Here is a 12,388-nt window from a genome sequence, read left to right as displayed (position 1 = left end):
CCCCTAGAACCCCCCCCCCCCCCCCGTTTTGGGTTATTGGGTTATTGGGTCTTCCTGAAAAATCTCGTTGGGAGAACAACATTAGTAGCAAGGTTTAAAAGCCACCCCTCCCCCATCCTGGCATTTGGCCTGTTTCAGTCCTCCCTTCTTGGTTTTCAGTCACCTCGCACTCTAAGGTCAGAGGGGCCGATGCAACATTCGTGCACAGAAAACAGACGCTCAGTGTTGAGCGCCTGTTTTTCTAACACGCGCCCAGCCACCTCTCCTAGGCGCACGATGCAATATTTAAATAAGGAGGCACTAGAGAAAACTTGTGCGCCCGGGCCTCCATGACATCAGGCGCACAGGAGAGGTGGCTATCAAGCATGTTGGGAAAGTGGATGCTGAATCTACGTGTGTCATTTTCTCCCGCTACTGGCATATACACGGCCTGGAGCATGTATCTTGTGAGTATATTGGGTGTCCAGAATTTTTTTTTCCCCAACTGAATCCGCTTTATTTGGTTCTTCCTGCTTAGTATCTCTTCGATACTATTAGTAATCACAGCAATCTTTTTTTTTTTTTTTTGCAGTGCGCCTTTGAGTGTGGCGTAAAATGTGCCATGTTGCAATGGGCTCAATAGCCACTAGGGAAATATTTTGCATCGTGGGGATTAGCTAATAGCTTCATCTACATGACTAGATGAATCAGAGACTCAGGTAGGGAATTTGCATGTCACAGTCTCCTGGACTACTGTTGGTACCTTGAAATGAAATATCACTTTAAATCATACAGAATTTTGACTAGAAAAGTTCTACATTGGAAAATTCTGAAGGAGTGAGGGATTTATGAGAGAAATGTACTGAAAAAAACAGTCTTAGGACGCAAACATAGATTCTCACCCTGATTAATAAATGGAGTCAGACCCTTGGGTAATCAGTTCTCTTGCCATGATCCCACCTGGGTCTTAGCCTTTTGGCTGAGAGAAGGGTGTCCATGCTCTTCCTTTGGTCCCACCTGGGACTTTGCTTTTTGGATGAAGAGAAGGTGATCCATCCAGGTAGGATAGAAGGGTGTGTGCACATTTTCTTCCAATAGTCCAGCCTGGGTTTGGCTGAAAGAAGGGTGTGTGCACATTCTTTTCCCATGGACCCACTTGGGTCTTGGTCTTTTGGCTGAGAGAAGGTAACCCACCTGGGCAGGATGGAAGCAGGTGTACTTTTCTTCTCATGGTCAGGTCTTGGTCCTGGTCCAATGAAAGCTGAGAGGGCTTGAATTACTGATTGCTAAGCAAGTGGTGTGCCCAAACCAGGAAACACCCTCCTACCAAGGTTTGGGCCCCTTGGCTCCTATTAGGGGCCACACTGCAAGTGTTGTGGAGGGCTCTGGAAGAATAGAGGAAGGACAGCAGCAGATCTGGAGTTGGAGTAGCCCCCCCCCCCAGGAGGAATGGAACCCCAGTGACAGAATGGGAGGTGGAGTCAGGCTCCCAGGAGGGCATGGACCCCAGTGTTGGCATGGAACTTTCAGCGGAAGCAGCACCAAAGAAATGCTAGCAGTTTAGATACAAAGGACCACCCCCAGGTCAACACTGCCCACCAGCCCAATTGCATCTTTTCACATGGATGACACTTGGGGAAAAAGGGGGGAGGATAATAACACTTGATTACGTGGGAACTCCAAGAGGGCCCTGCTATTCTATGTGGTGGTATACTGTGGGCGCAAACAACCCCAAACTGACAAATATTACATGTTCTTGTTAACTTGTAGAAATGTATAGAGTTGTGTGTCCTGAGACTATTAACCACGAGTAGATGAGTGTGCTGTTTGATATCCTGTTAGCCTTGTACATAGTCATGTAGAAATGTATATACTTATACAGGTTTATTAGGCTATATATATTTGTACATACTGCCAGCCTTGTTCACAGTCCCATTTGTTTTCCTGGGATGAAGGGAGGGAAATCCCACCCACTAACACCTTCTTCCCCAGGTGGAGGCACCAGGTGCCAAGAATGTGAGGACTGATGGAGTCTGCCGTGGGGGGGCTCCTGCCAGGTCGGTTCCTGACTCAGGAATGCTCCGTGAGGTAAGTGGTCAAGGGGGCGTTACACTCTGAAAGCAGAGCCCCCCCCCCCACCTTAACCAGTCCTCTGAAGAGGATCCCCCTCTCCATGGAAGTCGTAGCGAGGGAAAGAGAAGGAATTTGCTTCTTCTTTTGCCCCGTTTAAACCAAAGTGCCTACCCCCTCTTTGGTTGTAGCCCAACTTCCTAAACCCCATTGTAGTCTCTTTTTCCCTAAAAAAGCCATGGCTGCCATAGCACCTCCGGTTAAAACAGTCTGTGGCAATACTACCTATTAGGGGCCGCACTGCAAGTGTTGTGGTGGGTTCTGGAACACCAGGGCACCTCCCTTTAGCGGAGTAGGGCGGGCCGGGCTGCTGTAGATCGCTGCATGGAGGCTACACGCTGGTGAACGCCTCACCTTGGTCACATGTGTGGAGCCTCAGGAAATACAGAATAAAAAGACCATAAAGTCTAAGTGGGAATGTGTGGACAGGGATTGACCTGGAATCCTCAAAAAAACCAGACTGTACACAGTGCGACAGTGGAAAAACAGAAATATCACATAAGAACATGCCATACTGGGTCAGACCAAGGGTCCATCAAGCCCAGCATCCTGTTTCCAACAGTGGCCATTCCAGGCCATAAGAACCTGGCAAGTACCCAAAAACTAAGTCTATTCCATGCTACTGATGCTAGTAATAGCAGTGGCTATTTTCTAAGTCAACTTGATTAATAGCAGTTAATGGACTTCTCTTCCAAGAACTTATCCAAACCTTTTTTAAAACCAGCTACACTATCTGCACTAACCACATCCCCTGGTAACAAATTCCAGAGCTTAATTGTGCATTGAGTGAAAAAGAACTTTCTCCGATTAGTCTTAAATGTGTTACTTGCTAACTTCATGGAGTGCCCCCTATTCCTTCTATTATCCGAAAGAGTAAATAACCGGTTCACATTACCCGTTCTAGACCTCTTATGATTTTAAACACCTCTATCATATCCCCCCTCAGCCATCTCTTCTCCAAGCTGAACAGTCCTAACCTCTTTAGTCTTTCCTTATATGGGAGCTGTTCCATCCCCTTATCATTTTGGTTGCTCTTCTCTGTACTTTCTCTATCACAACTACATCTTTTTTTAGATGCTCGACCTGAATTGTACACAGTATTCAAGGTGCGGTCTCAGCATGGAGTGATACAGAGGCATTATGACATTTTCTGTTTTATTCATCATTCTCTTTCTAATAATTCCTAACATCACTGTTCCTTCTTTTTGTCCTAGCGTAAACAGGTTAGAATTGGGTCCCAAGAGTCCGATTGGACTTTGACTACAGTTGGCAAGCATCAAGGGTCAGTTTTGTCCCCCTCCATTTTTAATGTTTTGTTACTACCTTTATTCTGTTTGTTGGACTCATTTGACATCTTTTTTAAAAAGGTTTTGCAGATGATATTCAGTTGTATTTTGAGGTATCTGGGGATGTGCAGACTACTTTGCTGCAGGTCTCTCTGCCTTTCAGCAGTGAGTGGATGGCTAGCTCTCATAATGCTCTGGTGCTTAATCTTTCTAAAATGGAGCTTCTTTGATATTTAAGAAAACCATGGCCCGAGGGACTGTCTGGGATTATAATTGAAGGGGTTAGTATTGAATTCCAGGATCAAGTGTGCAGTTTGGGTTTTTATTTTGATTCAAATCTGACCTATAAGCAGCAGATTAAATCTGTTCTCTCCGCTGGGTATTGCACACTGAAGCAGTTGAGGCATCTTAGACCTCTGATTGCGTTTAACTGGTTTTAGGACCATTGTGCAGGCCTTTGTTTTAACTGCATCGGACTATGGAAATGTGGTTTATTTGGGGATCCCGAAATCTCTAGGGTCCAAGCACTACAGCTCATTCAAACCTCGGTGACTAGACTGGTGTGGTGATGTGACTCCTCTGCTCCACCAACTTCATTGGCTTTCGGTGAAACAGAGTCAAATTTAAGTTCCTAACCTTTTGAATTTAAAGCTGTACACAGAATTGCTTCTTTTTTATCTGATTTGTTTCAACCCTATGTTCCTAAAAGAGCCCTTCAGTCCTGCGATAAAACACTTTTGGAACCGCCTTAATTAAAAGTTTTCACCTCCAGGATACTAGTCAAAGGTCTCTTTCTATTGGGGAATGATACTTTGGAATAATTTGCCAAATGAGATCTGGGTTTATCTGATTTTAAGTTATTTAGGAAAGCTGTTAAAACATTTTTATTTTCTGAAGTATTTTACATTTTATTTTAATTGATGTATACTGTTTGTATTTTTTTGTATGATGTATTGTATTTTGATGTTTGTAATCTACTTAGCATGATAGTTATCAATATAGGCTGGATGTAAGAATTTTAAATAAATAAAATAAAACAGCTGGCAAGCCGGAACTGGAATGGAGGATAACATCTCCTCTTACTTCACCCCCCCCCCCCCCCCAAATGTTGAAGTTGGGAGCACAGGAGGGACACCAGCAACTCCCAGGCCCATAACCGCTGGCAGGGAAGAGGGTGAGAAAGTGTGTGGGGGGGGGGGGAGTCGGTCATCAGATCCCGCACTCCAGTCGCTCCAGCCCAGTCCCGGCTACGCTGGGTGCCAGCAAGTAAGGCGGAAGAACAGCGAAAGATAAACCTCGAGCCACCCGTGTTCACTCTCGGTACAGGGGTGAAGCCCATCACCAAAACCCCCCTCCTCCTTCCTCAGGGAAGAAAAAATAAAGGAAAATTAAGCACATTAATTCGCCTCTCTGGGGAGAGCCAGCAGAAGTGTGAGTGATACCAGCCCCTGTCTCTATTCCTACCCCTCCTCCCAAAAGAGTCGTGTGTGATGGGGGAGTAGCTACTCTCCCTCCCCCTCCGGCGGCGAAAGCAGCTTGCAGTGGTCTCCCCCGCGCAGGTCCCGGTTCTCCTGGCTCAGCCCTCATCTGAAGATTGTGAAGTCAGGTAAGAGCCCACTGTTCTGTGCCCTCTCCAGTCACGGCGCGAGCGAAGCGTATTTTCATTGGCTTGAGCGCCCGTCAATTTGGGTGCTCAAGCCAATGAAAGCACATGGATGGGTGGGCGTGACGTCGCTCTAGGTTTAGAGGAGTTGGAATGACAGTTTGAGAAGACGCCAGCTGGTTGTGGCCCGGGTGACCAAGGTCCATGACCTACTAGAGACACCAATTGGCACTGTAAAGCACCTCTCTTGACTGGGCTCCCAGGGCTCTTAGAAAAAGGACAACAGCTCTGCTCGAGAGGGCTCTGTGGGCTGAGAGTCCCTGTCCATCTGCCCTCCACGCGCTGCTTATAGGGCCTGGGTTGCCAGAGGACAGGACCCTCTCAGGTTCGGTCTTCCCAGGCCCCCAGAGTTACTAGGCTGCGGGAGATGCCCCTAGGGGTTTTCTGAACTGTGACTCAGAAGAGCCACACGGTGTATTGCCTCGCCCTTGCCTCCTGTCCTGACACGTCCTGCCGGGAAGTGTTGGGACATGGGAGACTTGAGGAGGGTACCCGCTGGTGTCTTTCTATTCTGGATTGATTCCCATGTGCATCAGGGGCCATGGCGGGAGGCTGGTGCACGGAGCCGTGGCCATGGCAGGTTTTTGTGGACCGGAGGAGGAACTTCCCCACCTGGGGCTGAAATGTTCCAGGTTAAGCCCATTCCTATCCTTTTTAAAGGGTTTATTTTTGGGGTTTGGCTTCATTTCACACCCCCACCTACTAGAGACACCGATTGGTGCGTGACTAGGATGGGCCCCCTGCGTGAGATGATAGCCCTGGTCAGCTGCCTTCTGTTACTGGCCAGGAGGCCATCTGGTGCTCCAGGCAGGAGAAGCTATCTGGGGGCTCCCCCCTATCTTAGTGGCAAGGAATACTCCAATCCACATCCAGCAGATTAAAATCTCCACTGAGCAGCACCTCTCCCTTTTTTCCACCTTTTGGATGTCTTCAGCCAAATCTCTGTCCAGTCCTTCTGGGTGACTTGGAGGCCTGTAGACCATGCCAGTGTAAATGGAGGCACCATCATATTTTTTTTTTTTTTTAAAGACACAGCCTACAGTGCTCCCTAATGCCAGCTCCCCTACATTTCAGTTACTAAGGTACTGATTTTGATATAATGAGTTATTCCTCCTTTGGCTTCTCTCTTTCCTCAAGAGATTATAGCCTGGGATGACCACATCCCATTCATAAGACTCGCTCATCCAAGTCTCCATGATAGCTACAATATCCAAGACTGCCTCCACCATTAGGGCCTACGAATCTGGAAGTTTAGTGGCTGAGGCTGTGAGCATTTGTGCACAGGGCTTGCCAGCGTTTCCCCCCTCAGCTTACTCCTCTTCCTAGACACTTTTTCCGTGCTCTTTGCCTAAAAGTGGACTCATTTTGGGTTTTTATTTTCTCCAACTACTTCCTGCATTTGCGTGTGGCGATGGCGACATTGACGTCCTTCTGCCACCCCCAGCCACTGCTTTAAGTGACAGATGACACGTGTTTTGAGTTTCTCAGCTAGGATCCTTTTTCCTGTCAGAGACTTATTTTTCCATATCCTGCCCCAACCCCTAATGTATCCAAATCCTTCTTTACACCAGGTTTTAAGCCAGGCATTGACGTTGCCTGTATGAAGTAATCTTTCTCTTCTCTTTCCTGCACAGGTAACGTTTCTGAAAAGGCAACGGTTTGTGCCCTGTGCCAGAGCTGCATCCCCAGACTCTGGAAATCTCTCTCTGCTTCTTGAACGCTGTTTTTAGCAAGGCCATTTGTCCCCAGATGGATGAGTACATCAGTTTTATATTCCTTACTTTCCTCCTTAATGGTATGGACAATCCGATTTGAATTTGTGCCAGCTGAGGATCCTGGAAGGCATTTTACTGTTGTGTGTCCCTCATCCAGAGTCCCCAAGTCAGTGCCTCTAATCCCTAGCCTCAGCAGGAGAAGAACAGACTTAATTTATTTAAAAAGCTTATAGACCGCTTATCACAAATAAATTGAATTGAGCAGTGTCCATATTAATATAAATCATTTACATAAAAAAACATAATAAACACAGTTAAACATCAAGACCAAATAGGTCAAGTTAAACATTAAGTTAAACATTAAGAAACGTCTCCAAAAATAGATGAACCTCCAGTTGTTTCCGGAAAGATTTTATATCCTGAATCAGTCACAAATACTGGGGTGGAGCATTCCACAGCATTGGACCAGTTCTGGAAGATCATTTTCCAGAAGTTTCTACATGGTGAGCGTGTTTAGGGGGCAGGCATGTCTAATAACATTTCAGCTTGTGAATGCAGGGATCGACAGGATTTACATAATGAGAGTTAGCCAGTTAGATAAAATGGACCACCCCCTTTGAATGACTTAAATACTAGAATAAAGATTTTAAACTTGATCCTCTGTTCTGTAGTCAAGCAGTGCAATTTTACAAGCATTGGAGAGTCACAATTTTACAAGCATTGGCTCGGGGGACAAACTTAGGGCCTCATTTATTAAGCATTTTTCCCATTGACACAGGCTAGGAGAAAAGCCTTAGATTGTGAGTCCTAATACCTACAGTACCTGAATGTATACGCTATGAATTGTCTGAAAGGGGGAATATAAATCAAAATAAAAGATACATGATCTCTGGGCCCACCCTGCCACACTGACATTCAGAGGCATTTGGCAGTAATGATATGGCTCGTATCCTATACTTTGCTAATGCAATGAGAATCCAGTAAAGTTAAGATAAAAGCCTGTACAGCTGTTCTAAAATCATTAGATGGTAAAACATAATGCAAATATATTGCAGTAAACATAATTTGCAAATAGCCAATGGCAACAACATATCAGCGTGTATGATTGTTTGAATCTTCTGAATAAAAAAGAGTTGTGTGCTGCATCTGCATTCTGGCGGATGTGGAATCAGATTGTAAACCCATGACCACAGAAAACTGATTTAGGAACTTCAGTATGGCACTGCTTGGTTATGGATGTCAGTGAGAAAGGTACAAAAAAAGAAAAGAAAAAACTGACCGGCCTCCAAAAGAGTAAGCCAGAAGCATGGGGCTGCTGAAATAGCCACCAGAACTAACACTGCAAGGTAATTTAAAAGAGACGTGGAACGAGTTTAAACAAAAGCTCCTCCTTTATCAAAGAGGAGGCGGATGTGCAAGAGATTGCCCTGCTTCTAACAGCGGCTCGCCCAGAAGCCATAGATGTGTATGACCCATTCCACCTTGCCAGAAGCAGAGAAAATAATTTTGAGGCGATGCTAAAAATAAAAAAAAGTTTGAGCTGCTGTATTCCAAGCAAAAATGTCCCAGCTGAGAAGCATGTTCTTGCTTCCCAGATTCTGAGAGAATGTGAAACTGTTGAAGTGTATGTTACAGAGCTGAAGCTCAGGAGTTGGGCTTGTAATTTTGACTGATGGACTGGCGAAAGATTAGTTAGTAATGGGCACAAACCATGCCAGGGTGAAAGAGAAGTCGCTGCGTGAGGCAGTCCTGACATTAGAGCATGAAAGGCTTCTGCAGTTACACAGGCTCAGATGAAGTTTCCCAGGCAGGTAGTGACTCTGAAATGGCTGTGGCCACAGCACAAAGACAGCCCTCAGAAGGCTGGAGCAGAGAGTCAAGCTGCACAGAATGAAAAGAAAACATGGCCACTCTCATGACTAGAATACTGCCGGAATTCTGCTCACAAAAACTTAAAATTCTGCATAATTTATATTGGTTAAAATAACATAATGTACATAAGCCTTTATGTAATTCATTTAAAATGTAATACAGAAAAAAGTTACTACTTAAAGATGCAGAGTCTTACATATTTTGAGCAGAATTTCCCTAGAAGTTCACTGTAAGAGTAACTCTTCCACCCTCTTTCCCTACTCCCATGGCCAGTCTCCTTTCACTTTGCTCTCAGGCCCAACACTCCTCCTGCCACTATCCTCCCCTCCCCTTCTATCAATCTACTCTATCTCCACTCCCAGAGTTTGACCTCTTTCTCAGTACTGCCTCTTACACAGGATCTCTCTCTCTCTCTCTTTCTCTCTCACACAAACACTCACAGGCTCCTTCTCTGTAGTGTATATACACCCTCTCATACAGGCTCCTATCTCTCTCTTGCACATATGCCCCCCTCATACAGGGTCCCTCTCTCTTGCACACACCACTCAGGCTCCCTTTCTCTCACACACACATCCCTTCACACAGGCTTTTTCACACATACACACATCCCTTCACACAGGCTCTCGTTCTATACATACACATACTCACACAGGCGCCCTCTCAAACAAACAAGCACCCTCACATACACACAATCCCTTTTTCACACATACACCAGCTCCCAGTGTCTCACATGCCTACATACTCCTTCACAATCTCCTCACATAGGCTCCCTCTCTCTGGTACCCACTCCCATGAATCCTCACACATGCTCTCTCATCCCCCAGGCTCACAATCTTACACACTCTTAGTGTGGGGTCTGCTCCATCTTCGCTGCAAGTGGGATGGCCTCCACTCTTGGCATGCCGGGGCCTGCTGCTTTGCCGTGAGCGTGATGGTCTTTGCTCTTGCCTCAGGGGCCTGCCAAATTCTGTGCAGAATTTCTGTGCAGCTGCCCAGGAGGGAAACTGTGTGCAAATTCTGCGCTCCGCAGTAGCACATAATTCCCACAGGACTACTATAAACAATGTGCTGCTTATGGACAAAAATTCACAAAATATGGAGGACCAAATCATTCCCAGAAACTGTCAGTCAAACAGAAAAGTGCACATGGTGCAGGCAAACTACAGCCAGGGGCTGGGATGATGAAACTTTGGAGAGTAGCGTAACTGCAAACAAGACTATCAAAACCAAGTGGCACGTCCCACTGCCCACCAATGAGAGAGGTTTTCACTACCAAGTTGCTACATGTGCTGAAGTGGACATTTTGTCAGAATCTGCATATAATATGCTCAGTGCCAAGCCATGTTTGAAAGAAATGGGATATGAGCTTAAGAGTAGATGGAGGATAACTGATTCAAACATTGGGACAGTATAGTGTACCGATCCAGTACAGAGGACAGCTGTTTCCACTGTGGACGTGAGTCATTCCAGATCCTCCCTGTTCAACAATTGGTTTACGTGGGGAAGAGAGTGGGAGCGCAGCAAACACCTTGCAAAAGATGCTCACAGACCGCAAAGATGTTTTTTGTTTTTTTTAAGGTGTTGGGAATTTGTCAGTGAAGCCACCATAAAACTTGTTGAAGGCATCCAACCCGTGGGGTGTGCAACATGGAATGTTCCAGGAGCCATAAAGAGTAAACTATGCAAAGAACTGGGAAGAATGGCATCCAGAGGGAGCACATGACACACGGAGGAACTCGCAGATTGGGTAAGCTGTAGTGAAATAGTACAAACGAAAGGTGGGGTGGGGACTGCAGATCTGCTTAGACCCAAAGAACCTGAATAAATACATTAAAAGAGAGCATTTTCCTTTGCCATCCCAAATTAAAATGCTAGGATAAATGGCCGGAGCCCAAGTCTTTACAACTCCAGATGCCTCTAGTGGCCTCTGGGAGGTACCTTTGGATGAGACAAATGAACTGCTCTGTACATTTAATATATCTTTTGGGTGCAATTGCTTCCATCTGGTTTAGGTTCAGCACCAGAGCTGTTCTATATAGCGCTTTTCAAATAATGGATGATGTGCCAGGGACTGCAGTCTGCAGAGACAACATCCTGTCCGGGGCAAAGATGTTGAGAAGCATGAGGCCAGACTGCAGAGGTGCTGCAAATAATAGACCAAAAGCAAAATCTAAAACGCAACAGCAAAAAAAAAAAAAAAAGCCACTTTCGCCAGGCTTCCGTAAAATACCTGCAAAACCTTCTAACTTGCAGTGCTGTACACCCAGATAAATTAAAAAAAAAGCAGCAATTGAAGGAATGCCCAGCCCCCAATGAAAGAAGGATGTTGCCAGGGGATGTGGTCAAGACGGCTAGCACAGCGGTGTTTAAAAGGGGTTTGGACAGGCTCCTAGAGGAAGAGTCCATCACACGTTATTAGCCAGGTAGACTAAGGAAAGCCACTGCTAACTCTGGGAGTGAGTACCAGGAATTTAGATTTACTTTGTGGGGTCTGCCAGGACTTGCGACCTGGACTGGCCACGGTCAGAGACAGGGTGCCGGGCCTGACGGACCTTGGTCTGACCCAGCATGGCAATGCTTGTGTAAGAAAGATCTGGTAGGCAGTAACTTAGCTGAGTGCCACACTAGGGTCCAAGCCAGAGTATCAGTCGAAGAGAACACAAGAACAGGAAGGTACGTACAGGAGCAAGCAAGAAGCAGGATCAAATAGGACTTACTAACTTTTAGCCAGATAAGTGCCCCAGTGTTTAAAAAGTTGCCATTTAGCTGGATAAAATTTGAGTTATACGGCTAAATGGCTTTGAATATTAACCTCTTTTTTTTTTGTGACAAACCTGGTATGAATTTAACAAACTTAAGCATAACCAAAAGGTTGCTACTCCTTGTGACCTTGGGCAAGTCATTTTACCCTCCATTGCCTCAGGTGCAAACTTAGATTGGGGATAGGGAAATACCTGTGGTACCTGGATGTAATCCACTTTGAAGCGCTGAAAAAAAAGTGCAAAAAGCAGAATATAAGTCTAAATAAATAAATAAACAATGGTTTGCAAGGTACTTATTTTGGCTCAATTGTAGCTACTCTTTTCAAACTGTATCTAGTATCTTTATCATCATTATTATTGTTGTTTTTACAGGGCCACCAGGCATCTGCAGCACTTTAGAGAGACCGCTTACAGTCTAGTCAAGTCAGACAGACAAGACATAGAGACAAGAAACAAACAAAAGGCTTAGAATTAAAGCAGTGAAGAATAAAACCGGTTGGACGTCCTTAGGGGGATTGGATGTACGAGCCAGAGCGATGCTACTTAACGCTACATGACAGGTGTGCAGCAGTTAAACGGTTAAGCCTGCTCCGGCGTCCGGACAGTGGCTTCCTGCGCACTGCAGGAGCACCGGTAGTCCATCCTGGCCCCATGCATGAGGCCCCGAGGTCATGGCGGTGTCTGCTTTGGTCGTTTATCTTCTGGCCTGCACCTGCAGAGCCGCTTGCCCTCTCAAAGTCCCTTTTTTCGTTTACTGGCCAACTCGATGTTGCTTCTTTAGCCGGTGCTTTTCCTGGCTGCTGTGCTGCTGACGGCGTTTCAGCACAGAGGTCTCATTCCAGGTTCAGGGTAAGTTTATTCCTGTTTCTTGTGGAGCTTTTACTTTTGGGGCCTACAGAAGGAGTAGTAGAGCATGGAAACCGGAGAGGAGTGAAACATTAAAGCTGATGGCTATAGCGATTTTCAGTTTAGATTTCACAT

The 12,388-nt window shown here is 45.8% G+C and overlaps 1 long non-coding RNA gene across 1 annotated transcript; it reads left to right on the top strand.

Moving 5' to 3' along the window:
- Positions 1 to 589: 589 nt before the first annotated feature.
- Positions 590 to 12,156, top strand: LOC115095140. Its single transcript, XR_003857697.1, has 3 exons — positions 590 to 698; positions 10,224 to 10,392; positions 11,780 to 12,156. It is a non-coding gene; the product is annotated as an uncharacterized LOC115095140 (long non-coding RNA).
- The last annotated feature ends 232 nt before the right edge of the window (positions 12,157 to 12,388 follow it).

The sequence above is a fragment of the Rhinatrema bivittatum genome, chromosome 7, assembly GCF_901001135.1.
Source record: "Rhinatrema bivittatum chromosome 7, aRhiBiv1.1, whole genome shotgun sequence".
In the NCBI taxonomy this organism is placed as follows: Eukaryota; Metazoa; Chordata; class Amphibia; order Gymnophiona; family Rhinatrematidae; genus Rhinatrema; species Rhinatrema bivittatum.
Note: the sequence above shows the minus strand (reverse complement) of the source record. Positions and strands in the feature narration are given on the sequence as shown.